This window comes from Suncus etruscus, chromosome 2 (genome assembly GCF_024139225.1).
Source record: "Suncus etruscus isolate mSunEtr1 chromosome 2, mSunEtr1.pri.cur, whole genome shotgun sequence".
Lineage (NCBI taxonomy): Eukaryota > Metazoa > Chordata > Mammalia > Eulipotyphla > Soricidae > Suncus > Suncus etruscus.
This window is the reverse complement of record NC_064849.1, coordinates 37,550,758-37,560,850: the sequence shown is the minus strand read 5'-3', so window position 1 is coordinate 37,560,850 and position 10,093 is coordinate 37,550,758. Positions and strand designations below refer to the sequence as shown.

At 37.2% G+C, this 10,093-nt stretch overlaps 1 non-coding gene across 1 annotated transcript; it reads left to right on the top strand.

The window, feature by feature from the left end:
• The first annotated feature begins 8,523 nt into the window (after window positions 1-8,523).
• Window positions 8,524-8,596, top strand: TRNAR-CCU (transfer RNA arginine (anticodon CCU)). Its single transcript has one exon. It is a non-coding gene; the product is annotated as a tRNA-Arg (tRNA).
• Window positions 8,597-10,093: the final 1,497 nt, after the last annotated feature.

Here is a 10,093-nt window from a genome sequence, read left to right as displayed (position 1 = left end):
TGTGTATTATTTCCTGTAGTGGCATTTGCTTCCAGACCTGTGTCTCTCCAATGTCCTGGCCCTGAAGCATGAGGCTACCATCACAATTATTTGCCATGCAAGTTTATTTTAAAATAATAACTTTCATATGTAGCTTCTAATTGCTTCCTCTGAACAAAAGTCATAAGTTGTCTGTTTAATCAGTTTGAGCTGTTTTAACAGAATAGCTGACATTCATCATCAAGAATGAAATACCACTGTCCAAGCAAGTGGAAACAGAGATAAACAAATGGCACTACATTAAACTGATTCTGTACTTCAAAGGAAATAGACTAGGATACAAAGACTACCCACTGAATGGGAGAAACTGTTTACTCAATACTTATCAGATATGCAAGGTACTGACAACTCAACAAGAAAAAAATGTGTAGCCCCATTAAAATAGGGAGAAGAAATAAACAGAAATTTCCTCAAAGAAGAAATACAGATGGCCAAAAGACACATGAAAAAATGCTCCATATTACTAATCATCAGAGAGATGCAAATCAAAACAACAATGAGGTATCATCTCACACCACAGAGACTGGCACACATCACAAAGAATAAGAACAACCAGTGCTGGTATGGATACTTTTGGTGGGAATGCAGTATTGTCCAGTCTTTTTGGAAAACAATATGGATAATCCTTAAAAATTTAGAAATTGAGCTAACATATGATCAAGCAATATCATTTCTACGAATATGCCCCAAGAACATAAAAACCACAATACAAAAATGCCCCTTGGACTCCTATGTTCAATGCAATGCAGCACTATTTGCAATAGGCAGAATCTTGAAACAACCCAGGTAACTGACAACAGATGAGTGGCTTAAAAAACTGGTTTATCTATACAATGGAATACCATGCAACTGTTAAGAAAAGAAATGAAGTAATGAGATTTGCTTATACATGGATGGAGATGGGGATTATTATGCTGAGTGAAATGAGTCACAGGGAGAGGAATAGACATAAAATAATCTCATTGTGGGAAATAAGAAAAGCAGAAGACAATATGTTAATAATATCCAGAAACAATAGAGATAATGGCTTGGAGTTCCAGGCATGGTAGGAAGCTTGCCACAAAGTGTAGTTATAATAGAGAAGGGTCTACTATGACAATGATAGTTGGAACTGATCATTGTAGATAAGAATTCTGTGCTGAAAGGGGAGAAAGTAACATGTATGGCACCCCTCCATTAATAGTGCAAATCTCAGTGTCAAAAATGAAAGAGAGGGCCTGGAGTGATAGCACAGCAGTAGGGTGTTTACTTTTCATGTGGCAGACCCACGATGGACCTTGATTTGATCCCCTAGCGTCCCATATGGTTCCCCAAGCCAGGAGCAATTTCTGAGCTCATAGCCATGAGTAACCCCTGAGTGTCACTGGGTGTGGCCCCCCAAAAAGGTAAATAAAATTTTAAAATAAAATATTTTTGTCAATTTTTAAAAACAACAACAAAAATAGCTACCATAGACTTGACGACTTGTCAATAACAAAAATTATTTCTAATAGTTTTGGTGTTCAAAAGTTCAAAATGTTCTGACAGAGCCAGTGGCTGAGAATCTAGTTCATAACTCATAGAAAACTAGTTTCTTGTGAATTCACATGGAAGGAGTGAAGAAACTATATGAGCACCAACTCCTTTTAAGGCTTTAACTTTACCACCTAATTACCCTGTCCTCTAAAACTGTCACATTGGAGTTTTGGTTCTCTATTTTTGAACTTTAAGGAAATACAAACATAACATAGTCTGACTTCTAACCTGCTCTAACATACTCCCCTCTTTTGATTCCACCTTTGATCCAGAAAATTGGGCCAGGGTCTGAGCAAAAAGAAATGGCCCCAAATATTCTTCAGTTCTCACTGTCCTGCTTGACAAGCTCACACTGGTTGGTTCACTGTCTCCTTACTTAGAAGCATCTGTCTCTGCTTAGTCAACCCTTCAGTCATGATTGTGGACTTAGGAATCATCTTGTCTTTTTGATTGCAGGTTTCTACTCTTGTCTGGATTCTGGATGTTTCTACAAGCCCCAGATGTGTATAAATATATGTTTTTTGTTAGTTGCTTAGCTGTAAGGATGTTTGTTAGGGTCTCTAGAGGAATAATGATAATAAAGAATGGGAAGAAAACCCAAATGAGTAGATGTAAGTCAATTGTTTATTAGTTCCATGAAGACTGATACTTAGACAATTGAAATAAAGTAAATAGCAGCTTTAAATGTTCTAATTGTTTTCTAGGTGACAAACTAGTAGAAAACACCATCAGATTCAGATACTGCTCAAGAATTATTAGCAAAAGGAATTATTGACTGATTATGAGCAAGTCTTGCTTGGGAAGCTCACCTGAGATGAAACGGAAGTGGAGTCAGCTTCAGACTAAGAAGGGAATGAATGCACTGCTATAGCAACACACATTTTTTACTCAGAGACCAGGTTCCCACGATCACACCCTTTATTATGGAGCTAGATGTACCTGAATTAGAATTATGGCAATTTCCCTTTTACCAACTATGCACTCTTGTGAAAATGACTAGTTTTTTTCTCAGCTGTATGCTCTTCAACAATAAGATAGCAGTAATAAGCAGAGGTAAGGGTAGACAATGCATATGATTAAAAATATACAATGGAAACAATGCATAAGAATCTTTTCTTTTCTTTTTGGGCCACACCCGGTGATATTTAAGGGTTACTCCTGGCTCTTAGCTTGGGAGACCATATGGGGTGACAGGGAATCAAACCACGGTCCATCCTAGGTTAGTGTGTGCAAGGCAAACACCCTACCACTTGTGCCACTGCACCGGCCCACATATGAATCTCTTAATCATTAAATGATTGCTCTTATTTTAATGAAAGCTGTTCCTATTCTAGTCACTGTCACAATTGGCAAACTGCTTCCCTGTTTCTGGACTCAAAGGATAGCTCAAGATTATCAACCTGTGAGTCCCCCTTTATTAACTTGTGTAGAAGCCATTCTATTGGCATTCAAGCTACACTCTGATATAAAGGTCTGTGATTGTCAACCTGTCTATAGGACCTGTTTTCAGTCTTTGCTCATTTAGGACCAAGTAGAGATAAATGCTGATAGAAACTGTCACTTGTCACATTCCTAGAAGCTAGACATCTAAATTCTTTGTTGCCCTTCAAGCAGGGCTGTCAGAGAAGGCAAATCAAGTATTCAGAGAATAAGGGACTTGAGATCTCTTGGCATTACTCTGTGGCTGCCCAGAGGTGTGCCAGACCATTAGAGTGAAGCTGGAAGGAGAGCTGGAGGAGTTCAGATCTTTTCACCAGAAAAAGTTTTGTGCATATTAATTTGAAAAGTGGGCTTACTTGTTTGCATGATAAATATTTCCACAATGGTATGGTTATGACCAGAATTATTCATAATTTTTCATTGGCACTATTGCACTATTCAATTCATCTTAATAGAATTTGTAAAGCTTCTGGATATTGTTGCTGATTTGAGTCTCCATTACTTATGACAGAGGCTCTGTTTTCCTTACCTACTAACATATTAGAAAATATATTTCCCTCCCACTAACGAATTACATCACAATGGTGACAATTCTATAAGGTCAGACTTTGAGATAAAAATGAGATTTTCTTTCATGCATTATCTTTCACTTTTAGTCAATCTTGTATGAATTGTTAGCTAAACCTCTACAGTAAACAGTGTTAGAATCATTGTCCTCATCTTGATATATCATATACAAGTAGGATCCTTATAAATTCAATAGTGCTGAATACTAAGTCTAAGCCGATATGCAAATAACTTGCCCATGAGTAAGGACTGTATAATATGTAGGAACTCTCTCAGCCCTGAATTAAAAAAATCTTAAAACTATGTGATAATCTTTAATTATGTCTTATAAACATTTAATGCTTCATTAAAACAATGATTTCATGACCTATTTTTCTAATTTTGACATCAGTGGGTGAGAATGTGGTTACAGACCTGACCTAGTCTAAGAATCAGGGTTTCTCTATTAAAGAAGGAGCGAGACTATAGTTGGCAAGAGTGGGTGACTGGAGGATGTATGGGCTTCAGACTCATGAAGGAAGACTCACATGTAAATGTTTAATGTTATCAAATATGTATATATGTAAACATAAAAGCATATCAACTTGTTTAAAAGATAACCACAGAAATAGTTCAACTAACCTTCTACACGCATTCTACTATCAAACGTAGCACCTACAGGGCACTTGGAATTGATACCTTTTTTTTTTTTAATAAGTTCTCTTTTTTTTATTTTTTTGGTTTGTGGGTCACACCCGGTGGTGCTCAGGGGTTACTCCTGGCTTTAGGCTCAGAAACCACTCCTGGCAGGCTTGGGGGACCATATGGGATGCCGGGATTTGAACCAATGACCTTCTGCATGAAAGGCAAATGCCTTACCTCCATGCTATCTCTCCAGCCCCAGAATTGATGCCTTTTGAAGTAAATTTTGTTATTAAATTGTGTAGAAGCCATTCTATTGGCATTCAAGCTACACTGTGACATAAAGGAACTTGTTTTCCATTCCTGGGGGCAGGGAGGTTCCATCATTTTTTCACAAAGGACATGTCTGTTAGAACTACTATTCTTTTCTTTCTTTCCCCTTTTTCTCTTCTCCCTTGGGGAGATGAAAAACTTTACCTGATCTGTGAACTGGCTTGGCTCTGTGCCTTTTCTGTTTATCTTTCAGAGCAAGTCTGTCTCTAAGATGCCTGCATGCTTGTTCTCTGTGACAGCTCTGCCTCTGAGGTGAGTCCTGCTGTTCGAGTGATGGAGGAATTCACTTTGGGGAGAGTGTACAAACTCCTTTTGGCTTCATATCTAAACCTAACCCCACCAGCTTCATTTCTTATGAAGTTCATAGGTTTTTCTTTTTCTTTTTGTCTCCTGTGTTTTATTTCTTATTTGCAATTTTGGAAGAGCAGAAAGGGGCTATTATTTATTTAGTCCCTAAAGTTCAAAGCTATATTATATCATTTAGCTGTAAATTTAGAGTTTGGAAAGGACCCTGCAAGGTCTTCTGGAACCATATAAAAAATAAAGGCATTTAGAGAAGATTCATCCTCAGTGTCTTTCTTAGTACTTATAATGTGATAGGAATTTGCACCTTCAGACATTTATCTCATTTAATTCTTATGAAAAATTCTATGAGATGGCACTGTAAGCACTAATTAGAAAGTTGAAGTTTGGAAAGGATAAATAAATAAACAAGCTTAACATGTCCAAATGAATCAGCAACAAATCTCCCTTGGAAGGGGTACAATATAGATATCATCCTAGTACTGAACAAAGGAGAGAGACATTAAAAAATTAACACAAATGAATAATGGATGGCCACTGTGATGAGTGCCATTTTAGGCACTGAGAACACATATCGACTCCTGAAGGGTCAAAGATATTTACTTCCCTGACCAAATTCCCTTCAACAGTGTATAGAAGTGAGCAAGGCAAAGGGATGAATAAGATGGGAGTTGGATGAGGAGTAAACAGTATTTTTGGAAAAGTCTTGGCTGGGGGATTCTGAAGTGAAAGGACTGAACTCTGCTGTGCAAATGATGGAGGTAGATGGTAATAGAAAACTGGTCTGGACTTATGGCAGATTCTTTGCCAGGTCATACTAAGAATTTTGTAGTTTAGCTCAGGATCAATGTTTGCCATGAAGGTACAAACAAGGAGGTGACTATCATGTCTAATTTTCTATGTAATATCTCATTTCTGAGCTTTTAAATTCTGATCACATTAGAAAGAAAATCCCTCAAGAGTTATTTAATGAACTATTCTCCCTCTTCATAAGGGGTATGCAGGGTGAAGATTAATACTAGTTATCAGCCTTGAAAGCATCTTGTAAACTCATGAACTCTTGCAAACAGTTTGAGTCAAGGCCAAATTCAAGGTCAATTAAAACAGATTCTCTAGTTAGTGGAACTGAGCTTTGTACTTTAGAAGACATAGCAGCTTCTGAAATGCAGTTAAAAATTTGTGGCAAATCCCTACTAGCATATTCAAGGGTTGTGTTAGATGCATCTGTACAAAAAATGAGTAACTATGAACAGATATTTGTGAAGTATTCAGAAATTGTAGTATCTGCAGATGATAAAAGACAAGCAAGGGCCAGGCAGAACCAGAGAGAGGAAGACAATGTAATTTTTGAAGTCAAAGTCAATGAAAATGTTAAATCACACAGATGCATATCTGCAGTGCTTCATCTGGCCTTTTCACCACAGAGCCTCTTGAAAGGACAGAGTTGAAATCATGAGCCTCAGGTGATGATGATTCTGGTCCTACCATCTTTCATAAGGGCCATAAGCATTCATGGCATCCTTCTGCTCAATGGCTCTAACTTTGCTCCAAACAGTTATCTAGAGGAAGGAAGCAACATAGTTTATTAATTTATCTCTATTCATTGGACATCTACTCTATGCTAGGCAGTGTGGTACATATTGGGTCTACAAGGATCATCTACATTTCCTGAAAGCAAGTTGCTCTCAGAAAACAAAGAATACAATATAATTTATGGAATTAAAATTTATATGCCTCCTGAGTATATTTCCAAAGGCTAATCTATGAATAAAAATAGATCATGAATCATTCAAGTGCTTTGGAAGGTAAAGGATTCATGATGAGTTAAAAGAAACTTCTATACTTTGATGCATGAAATCATAAAAAACTTCAAGGTTTGTTATTGTGCTACCACAATGGGAATATATTTTCAGAGAGCATAATTGATTTCCTTTTTACTTGTTTTATGCATCTCCTTGCATTATATTAGGCACAAAGGGCTATTTAACAAATGTTATTTTTATTGTGATGAAATGTTAAATCTACAAAGGATACATTTTTTTCCCTAAGAAGATTTAAAAACATCTAGAACACTAAAAGACATTTATGATATGAAAACAGGCCAGGTATTTGGGGCCAGAGAGATAGCATGGAGGTAAGGCGTTTGCCTTACATGCAGAAGGATGGTGGTTTGAATCCCGGCATCCCATATGGTCGCCTGAACCTGCCAAGAGGGATTTCTGAGCGTAGAGCCATAGAGCCAGGAGTGACGCCTGAATGCTGCCGGGTGTGACCCAAAAAACAAACAAACAAACAAACAAAAAACCAAACCAAACCAAACAACAACAACAACAACAAAAAAATAGGCCAGGTGTTGGAATCATCCGTCTTGAAAAAAAATCATGTTTTACTTTAAAATTTCTGGGATAGCCTATTTTTGTTTTGTTTTGTTTTGTTTTGTTTTGTTTTTGTGCCACACCTGGTGACGCTCAGGGGTTACTTCTGGCTATGTGCTCAGAAATTGCTCCTGGCTGGGGGGACCACATGGGACGCCAAAGGATCAAATCAAGGTCGGTCCTAGGTTAGCGCACGTAAGGCAAACACCCTACCACTTGTGCCACTGCTCCGGCCCCTGGGATAGCCTATTTTCTGATGGTCTTTGGAAGCTTGAAATTATAAGATTATAACAGAATAAGGGAGGGTGGCATCTTTCTTTAATAAATATCCGAGTTTCTATTGAAGTGCTTTAAGTGCTTCTCTTAGTTACACATTGAGATAAAATAAGGCAAAATGAAGATATGTTAGCATAGGAAAAGCCTCAGGCAAAAGAATCTATTATCAACATCATTATTAATACTACTGTTTTTCAATATTCCCTATCATTTATCAAGAATCTCTGAACTTAGTGACTTTTAGATTGTGTCTGAGGAAAAATGTACTTGCAAAGATTTTTGGGAGTAGAAACTTTTGCCATAATCCCAGCACCACGTTGCAACAGATTGAGGTCTCAGGCAGGAAAACTGACTAAATCTTCTAATATTATTTCACTCAACCAGATTCCTCACTCATCTGCAGGTTTTTGATAGACCTTGCTTTATAAGGACAAAGTGCCAAACAGAGTCCATGTGACAACCCAGGCTCCAAACTAGAAAGAATGCTATAAAATTGGCTAGAGGACTACTAGTTTTTGATATCTACATTTGCTGTCTGTCCGTGTTTCCCCACCATGTCGATTTTCCTTCTTGGTTTAATAAGAATAAATCTGTTCTCATATACCCCAGCTTTGTCTCATGATTCTTCTCATGTCAGTGGGAAAGATTTGCTAGTCATGGGATTTATTTTCCTGAAGAAAGATTTATAGCCCTGGAGACTCAGAGTTGGTGGGAAAGGGGAAGATTCAGGAAGATTCAGAAAACATAGAATGACAGAAACCTGTGTGATGATTTGGGTATAGAACCTGGACATAGAGGACATGGGCACATTATTCTTCAGAAAACCTTTTCAGATGATTCTGGTGCTCCTTCCATAAAGAATCATCTATCAAGTCTAAACACTGTTTCACAGATGAAGAATCAAAGACCAAGAGAGTAAATATGAGCATAAATAGAATATATAAATATATAAAAATAAATATAAACATAAGGATAGTGGGGGGGAGCAATTTGGTTGTGGTGGGGTGCAGCAACTTTGTTTTTTTAATGAATCAAAATAGGTCATTGAGAGCAGGCCCCAGTGGCCTAATGGATAAGGCACTGGCCTCCTAAGCCAGGGATTGTGGGTTTGAGTCCCACCTGGGGTAAAGAAAAAGGAAAAGAGTTACTTCAGGGCTGGAGCAGTGGTGCAAGAGGTAGGGCATTTGCCTTGCATGCACTAACCTAGGATGGATCACAGTTCTATCCCCCAGCGTCCCATATGGTCCCCCTAGCCAAGAGCAATTTCTGAGCACATAACCAGAAGTAACCCCTGAGCATCACTGGGTGGGCCCAAATACCAAACTAACAAACAAAAACCCAAATTACTAAAATGGATTTAGAGAAGTATCTGGGGAGATAAAGAAAGAGGAATAACACATATTCAAGAAAGCACATGTGCTTCTCCAAAGTGAAAGAAGGAAAAAACATATTCAAGAGAAAGCATGTCTTGGGAAAAAAAGCCTGAAGTAACTTTGCATATCAGTACCCAAAACTTTACTATAGAAATAGTGTTACTTAATGTACAATAAAAGTTAATTTTTTTTAAAATAAAGTGAACAATTTAAAATCTCACAGCATGGGAAAGTTTATTATGGTACTTTCTATTATATCATAGATTTCCATATTTCTGCTAACATAACCATAGCATCAATTCCCTTGACATAGCCTTTATAAATAATTAACTCATTTTACTTGGATGTTATAAGAGAAGAAAGCTCAGCTCTGTTAGGGGTCGAGAATAATCATGAGTAGCAGTTAGAAAGCAGGGTCATAAATTTCTCAATCAGCCATGTAAATATATTTTACACTGATACTGTTGTCTAGAAGCTGTAGTTAAAAAAAATCATTCACTTGGCTTTTAAATAGCTATATTATATTATTTTTTTATTGTTCTACTCTGAGTTTATGGGTTTTTTTGGTTGTTTTGTGTTTGGGATTTTGGGCCATACCAAAATTTTGGTCATATCATGTAAGTGCTATATGGTATCTTCTATTTGGTTTTATTTTGGGGCTATACCCAGCTGTGTTCAGGACTTACTGCTGACTTTGTGCTCAGAGTAGTGCTGAGGAAACACACGGGATGCCAAGAATTCCAAATAGAATTAATTGTGTGCAATCCAAGTCCCTTAACCCCTCCCTGTACTATCTCAATATCCTTGGAACTTTTTATTTTATACTCTATATCCACAATGCAATACAAGTGCTATGTGGTCAGCACTTTTCAGCATTCTCATCTTCCATAGCCCTTAAGCTAGTATTTTACATAAAAGATATTAATAAAAGAGTACCAGAAGAGTGCATCTTTAAACTTAAATCAGGTGAGGAGGAGAGGGTGATATTTAATAAAGGATGTCACATAAAAAATTAATGTAAGACTAGAACCTACCAATTTCATTAAAGAACCATCCTCATGTTACATAGCAATCAAATTCTTTAAGAGGTGAAGGGTTTCTTTTTATTGTTGTCATAGGATTTTGAAAAAGGTATACCTAGTGCTTTAAGAGAATGCTCTTTACCTCTTTAGGAAAATTAAATATAGGAGAGTTTAAAGACCACAATGAAAGCCCTCGTGGAGGTTTCCTTCTCTTGCATGCTGATAAAAT